This window comes from Cynara cardunculus (assembly GCF_001531365.2).
Source record: "Cynara cardunculus var. scolymus isolate 2C chromosome LG 3, CcrdV1, whole genome shotgun sequence".
NCBI classification, from domain to species: Eukaryota; Viridiplantae; Streptophyta; class Magnoliopsida; order Asterales; family Asteraceae; genus Cynara; species Cynara cardunculus.
In genome coordinates, this window is record NC_037530.1 from 7073848 (window position 1) to 7084944 (window position 11097).

The window sequence follows — 11097 nt, forward strand, 5'->3', positions numbered from 1 at the left end:
GAGGATAAACATCTCATTTTAAAATATAAAAAATCTAAAATATAATTAGGATAATTATCGAGTTCTAACAAAATAATTAATTATTATCTTTATAAGAAAATTATATTATTAAACCAAATATAAATTACTTCGTTATTGAAACTAAATTAAATTATAATAAAAAAAATTGAATTAAAAATTACACAAAAAATAAAAAATTTTATATAGTTAATTTGATATTAATATCGATATATTTTTGTCAAATTTTTATGATATTTTCAAATTTATATTTTATTAAAATAAAAACATCATTGTTTTTTCAAAATCACATAAGACCATATTGTAACATCGACTAAGATAAATAATAAAATAAAATATTAAAATCAAAATGTATCTCGCTGCATTATACGAATACCCTTCTAGTATGGTTAAAAATATAAAAGTCTAAAAATTGGTTTGAAGCATTAGATAAATTTAACTCAAATAATGTTACTACAAGATGATAAATTTTATTCTTACAACAGAAACAATCCCTCTTCTATCTTTTAATCGATTATATATAGGAATTAATATAATTAGAATTGAATTCAAATAAATCATAATAAAGATGGGCATTTTATTTTCTTTAAATTTGACAATCATAGTTATATATATATACAAAAACACACACACACACACATATATATATATATATATATATATGTATATATTGATTAACCTGGATATCCAACCCGCTATGCGAGCCGACTAATCTCAGGGCGATCACCTGCTTTGCAGATAGCCGCAGATCGCCCGAAGTCATCGTATTTGAACCTCCGTGGCCACAAGATTTTTATTCCTCCTTCGATTTGAACCTGAGACCTCCTGGTACTTTTGACCTTTGAAGCCAAGCTCAAACCAATCAGATACCACCCTTGTGGTTAACACACACACACACACATATTAGGAATCATGTAAAACCAATCTATTTTCGTGAGATCATATTTTTACATTTAAACTTCACAGTAAAACACTATGAAGATAACATTCATAGTGTTTTTACTGTGAAGGTTCAAAGTTTTTTTTATCTTCACAACGTTTTGTTGTAAAATTTCAAGTATACGTAAGGTTGAATTCAAGTGATACCACGTTTTTTTTTGTAAGATCCGTGAGACTAATTTTTTATATTTGAAACTTCACAACATAACACTGTGAAAGTAAAAAAAATCAGAACATTTACAGCGAAAACATTGTGAAGATTACTTTCATAGCGTCTTCTTGTGAAGTTTCAAATGTAAAAATATGATCTTACAGATTTCACGAAAACAAGCTGAGATTATATGATCCCAAATCTATACATATAAATATCCTTTTAATTTATTTTTTCCTTATTAATGTTTTCATTTTTTTTTTTGGTGTTTCTATTTAGTTTGACATATTCCCTTGGTTTGTTTACTTGGTGAGCTGCTCTTCATAGATTCTTTTGGTTTGTTTGCTTTGTTTCTGTGTTGTAATTTATCTCCTTGCAAGATAAAATAATAATAGAAGTGTGTCCTGTATCAGTATATAAATAGTTGGGAGTTATTGTATAACTTTTGATATATATATATATATATATATATATATATCTATATATATATAGAGAGAGGAAGTATATTTCAAATGCAACCATGTCCATTTATACAATCAATACAACCCGATTAATTGAGATATTTATGGAAATGACGAGAGTTCATTTATTATGATTTGAATATTTATGATTAAAGTTCATTAATTATGATCAATAATTTATATTAGAAAACAATCAAATTTTTATGAAATCACATATTCATCAAATTAAATGGACGGTTGAGATTGAGTTGTATTGGTTATACAAAATACAAATGTAAAAATGTTGCATAATAATCCATCTCTCTCTCTCTATATATATGGGCCTAATCAAATGATATATATATATATATATATATATATATATATATCATGTACTAAATAAGGGCATATTGTATTTAAAGAAAAGTAGACATTTTAGAAAATATATACTTTTAAAACTCACCTTTAAAAGTGTATAATTAACTTGAAAGATGTATATTTTAGTACCACCATCTTAAAAATGTTAACATGACATAATAAAACTTGACATATCTTTTAAATATGTTTTCAAAATATAGTTATTTCAAAACGTGAATTGCATGAAAACTGAAAAGGACACATAAAGGACCATAACCTCTTAAAACTGATAGTAGATCCCATTATTAACTTTCTCTTTGATTTTTTCTGCAACCAAATAAAGGACCACTAATGAGAAGAAGAAGATCCATTTACGACAACCACCACCACCGAAGCAACAGTTGCGTATGGTGGATCCTTATGATGGTTAGAAAAATGAGGGAACGACTGGGAGAGTAGACGGGACTTAGGAGCAAGTGTGAGAGTAGTGAAAGAAGAGTGGAAATCTGCTTCTTATTCTCATCACTCTTTTCCTCTTCTTCAATCAATCTTCATGCTCCATCTTCTTAAGTCTCAGTAGACGTAAAACCCTAGATCTTTGACCCTTTGCAACTTATTTCTTGATAACTAACCCCATATTCAAACCAAGTTGTTCTTCATTGTGTTTGGCAGAAGATGAAAACCCTAGATTTTTGGCCCTTTGCACCTGTTCGATTTTGCAAATATCCATTGAATGTTATTGTCTTTCTTTGGTATATTATTGACTACAACGCAAGAAGAAAACATGAGTTCCGTGCCGTAAAAACAATCATAGAAAAGCAGAGTAAGTTACATGGAGAATAAGGTGGAAAAGGAAGAAAAACAGTGGTAGTGAAAAACGGGAATTGGTGGATAAAAAGATAAAACATGGGTTATAATACTGGTACTTACTGTAGCTGTAAGATGATACCCTCTTTGGTGAGAAAGTTACATTATAGACCCTTAAATGTATATTTTAAAAGTAAATTCCATAAAACAGAATTGAAGTGAAATATGTTTCCTTTCTATGCAATTTGCCCTGTTTCAAACTAGAGACCTTTAAATTTTTATGACATAAAATGATAAAAACACATTTTTAGACAGTATTTCCGACACGTAATTATTGTAAAGATTGCACGTGTCTCAAATTACATAAAAATGGAACATCTGTCACGATCAACACAAATAATTTCAAATGAAAATTCCATAAGTTATATGTTGATGAATAACGTATTTATTATATACACGTCATTGACTGACAAATTATAAAACCACCATCGTCATATAAGAACGTCACTTACGCAAACATTTCTTATATTGACAATGTAAAAAATGACATAATCAATGTGATGGGGGTTATAAAAACATCAATAATCAATTATTTCAGAAAATTTAGTTAACACACACATACACACATAATAGCATTAAAATGATCTTGTAAGATATGCATTTTAAGGTTGTGTTAGATATATGGGACAAGGCAGAACAAGACAGGACAAAACTCACTGTCCCACATTTAGTACGACATGAGACATGGACAAAGACTGGGACTGGGTGGGACAAGGTTGGACAACAAAGTCTTTTTTGTTCCACCAAATTATGTGGAACAACATTGGATAATATGAGATAGAAAATAAAAATTACTAATCTACCCTCATTTGATATAAACCCAATTTGGTATTTGTTTAACGATCACCACCTCCTATCGCCGCCACCATGACAACCATCATCGACCACCATTTGCCATCTCCACTACCACAACCTCTTCCACCACCTGCACAACCACCGTTGGCCACTTCCACCATAACCACCACCTACCATCACCTCTACCTTCACCACTTCTCATACAACTACCTCCTCCACCATTGTCGGCTGCCAACACCACTGCTGTCCTACTATTTTCACACCCTCCATGGTCATTGTCGTCCACAAGCCACCACTGTCTTAATGTCCACCCGCATTATTGCTCCAACAACCTCCGCCTTTGTTAGAAAAGGCTCGTCGTAATAGCCATCATGGCGTACCATGGCTAAAGCCATGTGTCTCACGCCATGTTAAGATTAAGACACGTCATGGCCTAATGCGTGGTTTTATAACACGATATATGATTTTACTTATCTTTTTAATGTCTTATTTGTTAGTTTTTAGTACACAACTTAATGTAAATTGTTTACTGTTATTGAATCATTGAGCAATAGTAGAAAACATATGTTTATGTATATAATATTATATATGATATAGAGATTTTCCGCCATAAGTCACACCTTGAAAAACGTTGTGACTCGCTGTGGCTTCTAAGGCTAGGCTTGAGGCTTGACCTTGTCGTCATTCCACACCTCACGTTATTTAGAACCTTGACCGTGCCTCTTGCCCATCTTTACATCCTCCATTCACCGTTGTCCACCATTACCTCTACCTCCACCAAATCAGCTATAAATACCTCCTCTATCACTACTGACCGCTACAGCTACCACCACCGCTGTTCACCATCTTTACATCATCCACAGTCAACGTTGTCCACTAATCACCACCACCTCTACTCCTACGACCCTTGTCGTTGCAACAACCTCCACCGTGCATCCTCCGGTTCATAAGGATTTTCCAAACCAAATAAAATATAGTTTTTCCTTTATACGAACCGAGTTTTTTTTCCCCAAACTACCATCATTTATATCAAATTATTCATTCAAATTTCATCCTATTATATATGTACATAAAAATATTTATAAATTAAGTTATGTAAATATTACTTGATTTGTGGCATTTATAATTATTACATGATATATATAGTCATCAAACGATTTTTAGAGGTAATTTGTCTAGTCATGACTTCTTATCCATCAGTAGTCATACCTCAAACACCAAACATACAACTTGTCTTGTCCAATCTTATCCAGTTCAGTTCAAATTATGTCTTTATATCAAATGTACCTAAATAATATAAGAAAACTTTATGTTATTTTAAGAAAAAATATTTTCAAGATTTATCAGATACATTCCATACTTTTAATTTAAGTACGATTGGTCTTTTTCAAAATATAAAAATAGAATAAGAATGTTAGAGAATGAAATAGGAATGGGTTGCATTTCCTCAATTCTTCAATAAATTATTCGTTACCGATATTAAAATATGATTACTTAGATTGCATCTAACCATACGCCATTAATAATTTCTATTTTCTTATTTTTCAACTAACTTTTGGGTGAACTAAAACCTATGGTCAACTATTTATTAAATGTCGTGTTGCATTAAATATCATTAAATGCTTCATTTTTAGCACCTATGTAATGCTTTGTTGTAACCATAGGTGTGGTTGATTGATTTGAGTTTGACTTTAAAGATCAGAAGTATTTGAAGGTTTCAGGTTCAAATCCAAGAAGGAATAAAAATTCCTCTGTGGTTATGGAGGTTCAAATTCGATGACTCCGGACTATCTACAAAACAGGTGGTCGTCTTGTGATTAGTCGACTTGCATAGCAGGTTGGATATCTAAGTTGATAAAAAAAATGCTTTGTTGCAAATATTTTGGAGTGCAAGGTAAAATAAAAAGTTTTAATAACCATTATTGATATTATGTATATTACATATTATATTGGAACAAATATAAGCCACGTTTAATTTGTAGAATGTTACCTGAAGTAATGAAATCTGTTAAATAAATTGTAATAAAATGTTATTAAGTTTGATCAAGTGTTTGGTTTACAAGAAATGAAATGTAATATGTCAAATGAATTGAAATATGTCTGTATAATTACAAAGAAATTGGAACGAAATACTGAAAAATGACAAAAATACCATTTCTTTAATATATTCTTTAATTTTTTTAATTATAAATAGTTATAGAACTTACATTTAATGTGAAAAAAATATGTAGATTACCATTTATTAAATCAAATATAAACATAAAACGTGTAAACAGTTGAAATAATTATAAACCAAATCGTTCATACACATTACCACATCAAAAACATACATAGATATTGTTACCGAACCATTCTTACGCATGGCTATTGGTTGCCGGACCATAATATCGAAGCAATAAGTGCCAAAAAATAAAGTTAATACACATCTATAAACCGGTCATTGGTCTAATTAAACAAAAGATATTGTGTTTAAATCAAACCGTGTAACTCCCCGAGATCTCATTTGAATATAAACATATATTTTCACATATCAAGAAATATAATTTACACAACTGGTCCCACCACTTACAAAAGTTATACTACAAAGTAGCTACCAAATTTTTCAGTAAAATCTTTATGCAAAACTTGTATACATAACAAGTATTCAAATAGAAAAAATAACATGCTATCCTAACATTCCATGCAATAAAAAATAACTCTTCACAATTTCTCTTTCCCCTTATCTTCTGGTTGTGCTCGACCTATAATGCACATTTTCCAAAACACCAAAACTAAGGGTTAGACCTTGAGGTCTAATGAGAAATCCATTTGTTGTTATTACAGGGTGAATAATCACCAAAACACATTTATAAACTCATATTTGTGTCAGTAACCAATAAACAACACTTTAATAAAACAAACCTTTTTTGTTGCATCAAAACGATGAAACATCATCAATTTATCACATCAAATAACCAAACAACGCATTTATCACATTTGATTGATCTCATCGCATCATAGAGGTAAAATGATAAATTTCTCGCATCACATGGGTGAGACAACCCATTTTCTTGCAACACACTAGTGTGAGGACCCCATCTCATCGCATCATATAGATACAAAATCTCAACTTGTCGTATCAATAGGATGCGATAAGTTCACTCCTCCCATCATAAGGATGCGATAAACTCAAGTCATCGCATCACACAGATGCGACAAATTCAAGTCATCGCATCTCAAGGGTGCGACAAACAGATAACACTTTGATCAAAACCCATATTTTACATTCTGTTTGATTATGCCACCCTTATCCTGATATACATCTCTCATTGATATGCTACCCTTATCCCAAAATACATCTATCCTTGATATGTCACTCTTATAGCCAAAATACACCTCTCCTTGATATGCCACTCTTATTTCAAACACTTGATATAATCATATCAAAATATCAATTTACGCTAATTATAACATCAAAACAGTTTTATATCATCCTCATGTAAGGAATCATACAGTTCTAATTTCAACACCATAAAAGAAAAGTTTGTAAAATAAACTCACCTTATGAACACAAGAGGTGATGATAAACAACAACAATTATCCAGGCAATAATCACATAATCAATTCTTCAAGCTTTCCTTCTTCAGTTTCTATTTTATTCTCACAAGAGAATACACACACAGAAAGGTTTTTCCTTCTTACCAACTTCTTACCAACTTCTTACTTACCCCTCAAATCAATGAGATAAAATAACTATCTCATATACCCATCCAAAACAAATAAGAGGCGGTGGAGTTTTAAAACAATTTAGGCCTATGGTAACATAAAGATAAAAGTAATTATAAACAAGTGCATCAAAAATAAAACCATAAAAGGTAGCACTCCAAGGTTGAATCATAAAACTAATTTGAACAGAAATAGATAAATTCACTACAAATGCTGCACAAAGTTGATAGATATACATCAATTGGTACACTCCAAGATTCAAACATATTGAGCTAAACCATCTCTAAATGCGGTCTACTCGTTTGATATCCCAACATAAGTGATAATATCCTCATCTCCAGTTCCATGATCTTCAGTTCCAACATCTGATTCATATTCATTCTCAAATGGGTCAATTGTCATTTCTTATAAAATATGGAGAAGACAACATGTCATTCTGGTCTTATTTTTAAGGTCAAATGGATAATACAAGTTATCTCTCAAAATACCAAAACTTGCCTTCAAAATACCAAAACATTTTCTATTACATTTCTTGCAAAAGATCAGGCTTCAAGTTGAGAAATTCTTTTGCATCGTTGGTTGGTGCCCTTGACGCCAATCATTTAAATGAGACCTTTGAGCTTTATAAGGGACAAAGAAACCCTCCCCATTTGTGTACCTAGCATCTAATAAAGTAATAACATGGCCTTGGTACCTTCAATCCACGTGGCCTAAGTTGCACATCATGAAGAACTTTACCATCTGCAGTTGAACCCTCCCATCCAGGTAACAGATATAAATTGCATATCTTGTGAACACAAACCTACTACATTTGTGGCAATATCACATTTTCTTTCCTATATCTAGGTCTGTCTTCAAGTGTTACTAAATACTTTATAGATTTTGCATCTAGAGTTCCTAAACAGTTCTAAACCAAGAAAAAACAAACGATCATTAGATACTTTATGTTACTTACATTAATAATAAAAACTTAATAATTACATATACCTTTAACCATTTCCATCTTCCATCGGTATAGTCCTTGCGAACAGGTTCAGATTTCTTAATTAAATGTGGATGTGATCTTATCATTGTGATGCAAACTAGATCTCCTAAAAATCCTGCTAATGGTTTCTTCCGAACAATGAAAATGACATGCGATGAGCCGATGACCCGATTCTTAACATTATGAGCAATAGTGTGATAGGAAAATGACAACTTATTCATCAATACCCATATTCCTACATGCTTGTATTTCTCCTAATGTATCAAGCATATCACATAACTTTTAGAACACGTTCTATTCATCCTAAGGTGTGACATATCGTATCACTCTCATAAGCATACCTATGTAATATTAAATATCGATCCATATTTTAATAAAGACTATCGAATACATGGTTTATCCGTTTGGTAGTTGGCTATTGTTTTGAAAATTGTAGTGAAATACCAAGCAATAGCAATCACAACTTCATTATGAAATAATCTAATAAGTCTACGTCTATGTGTTGTTTCTAAACTAACTTGGGCCATTTCTAGTTCTAAAAACATTATGTTATCAACAAAAGACATCTCCACAAGAACAAATCATGCACAAAAATATGCACAAAGTACAAGTCTTTAGTTAAGGCATAAAACAAATTCTACCAAGTACGTTACACACAAAAAGAAAAAGAAATCATGAACCCATATCAGTGAAATAGCAAAATCGCATATTAGTAAACCCATATTAGTGAACAAAATCGTACATAAATCATGAACCCAAATCAGTGAACAAAATTGTACACAAATCACGAACCCATATCAATGAACCCATATAATCCACATTAGTGAAGGAGATTATTCACATAAAAATAGCAAAATTGCAAAATCGTTAACAAAAATTGTAAGCCATATAAGTGAACCCATATCAGTGAAGAAAAGTCGTAACCCAAATCATGAAGCCACATTTACATTGACTTCAAAATCGTAAAAAAAACCATTTCTAGAACCCTAATCAAGAGAAATATCGTAAGAAAAATCTTGAAAGAGAGCATTCATATAGCAAAATCCCAAGCAAAATTGAAAAGGACAAGATTCATACTAGGAAAACCGTAAGCGAAATCGATTGGGAGACCATTCATACCAAAAATCACGAAGGAGACTCAACAACAACAAAGTTGATCGTGAGAGAGTCCTGATGATGACAAAGTCTGATCATAAGAGAAAAACATGAGAGAGCAGCTAGGGTTCTATGTTTTTATGAGGATACTTTTGTCATTTTTAAAATATTGGTTGGAATGGATTTCAATTCCATGTCTTTTATGAACGAATGATGAAATCCATGGTTGAGGGAATGTTGGGAATTTAGTTCCGTTCTATGGCTAAACCAAATGTCATAATGAAATTTGATCAACAAAATTGACTATTCCAATTCCATCAGATTGTCGGAATCCAACGAACCAAACTCTCCCTAAGTTAATCCGATTTCAAGTCTAATTAGGAATAAAGTTTTGTATATTTGATCTTGAGTAGCAAGGTATTAGGTTTGAGTTGGTTCTATTAGATTGGTATAAACTTATATAAGCTAGAGTATAGTTTTTACTTTTTTATGTGTTTGAATGAACAAATTTATATAAGTTTCAGTCTTAACTCGGTTCATACGAGGTCATATATATGAATTTGAAAATAAATTTGTTGAATAAAATGTCTATAAAATATTACAATTGAAAATTGTTAATAAATAATAACTGATGGAACCTAGATCTCATACCATGTCAGAATATATGGAACCCCCAGATTAATTTTCAAAAGAACCCTTAAAGAAAGAAGGTGCTAAATAAATATAAATCACATCATAGGTTGTATAAGTTCGAAGTGTTCTACTAATATAGACTTGACTTCTTTAGGATAACCAAGCTTTCTAATACAAACAATGATTCATGATCAAGCTCATAAAGCCTTATAAATAGTTGACTCATAACATTACAACAAAATTGGGTTTATAGGACTCCCCCAATCTCTAAGCGTCTCAATAGATCGCTTTATAGGACCAAAATATAAAGCGTCATGTCTAAAGACGTTGTAATAAGTTTATATGACGTTTTTGAGCATCTTAACAAGTTTTTATGACATTTTTAATACAAAACGTCGCATTAACAATAGGACACTTTTGAGAAATTGTCCTATAAACTCAATTTTTATCGGACACTTGTTTTTATAGAACAATTTTTCAAATAGTGTCCTATAAAATTGCTAATGAAACGCTTTATATTAAAAATGTCCTAAAAGCTTATTACGACATCAGAAAACATCATATAAACTTATTACAACGCCTTTAGATATGACATTTTATTTTTTGTGATATAAACTAAGTCCTATAAAGAGGTCTATTAGGACACTTAGAAATTAAGAAAGTTCTATAAACCCGATTTTATTGTAGTGTAATTCTCCTATCCACTACAAAAAAGTAGACATTAATATCATAAACATGATTATTTTGGGATCAATATAATCAAATTTGGTAGATAAATAAGTTGTTATAATAGAATGATTACTAAATGACTATGTGTATTTTTAACTTTAATCAACCTACTAGTTGTGTATTCGCGCAAATGCGGCGGGAGCCATGAATTTTAACGATTTTAAAGTTCCACTGGTTTTATAAGATAAGATTTAACGATGATATAAGTTACACTTGGTCTTTACATATTAATACAATTTGAATAAATAAGAGTTATAGTTCCAATTACAGACTATCGATGAAAAGAATTGTATGACAGTTTAAAATCCAATATATTTAAAATCCAACATATTTAAACGACTCCACAAATGTGTTCGATTTACACCAAGAGCAAAKAACCAAGA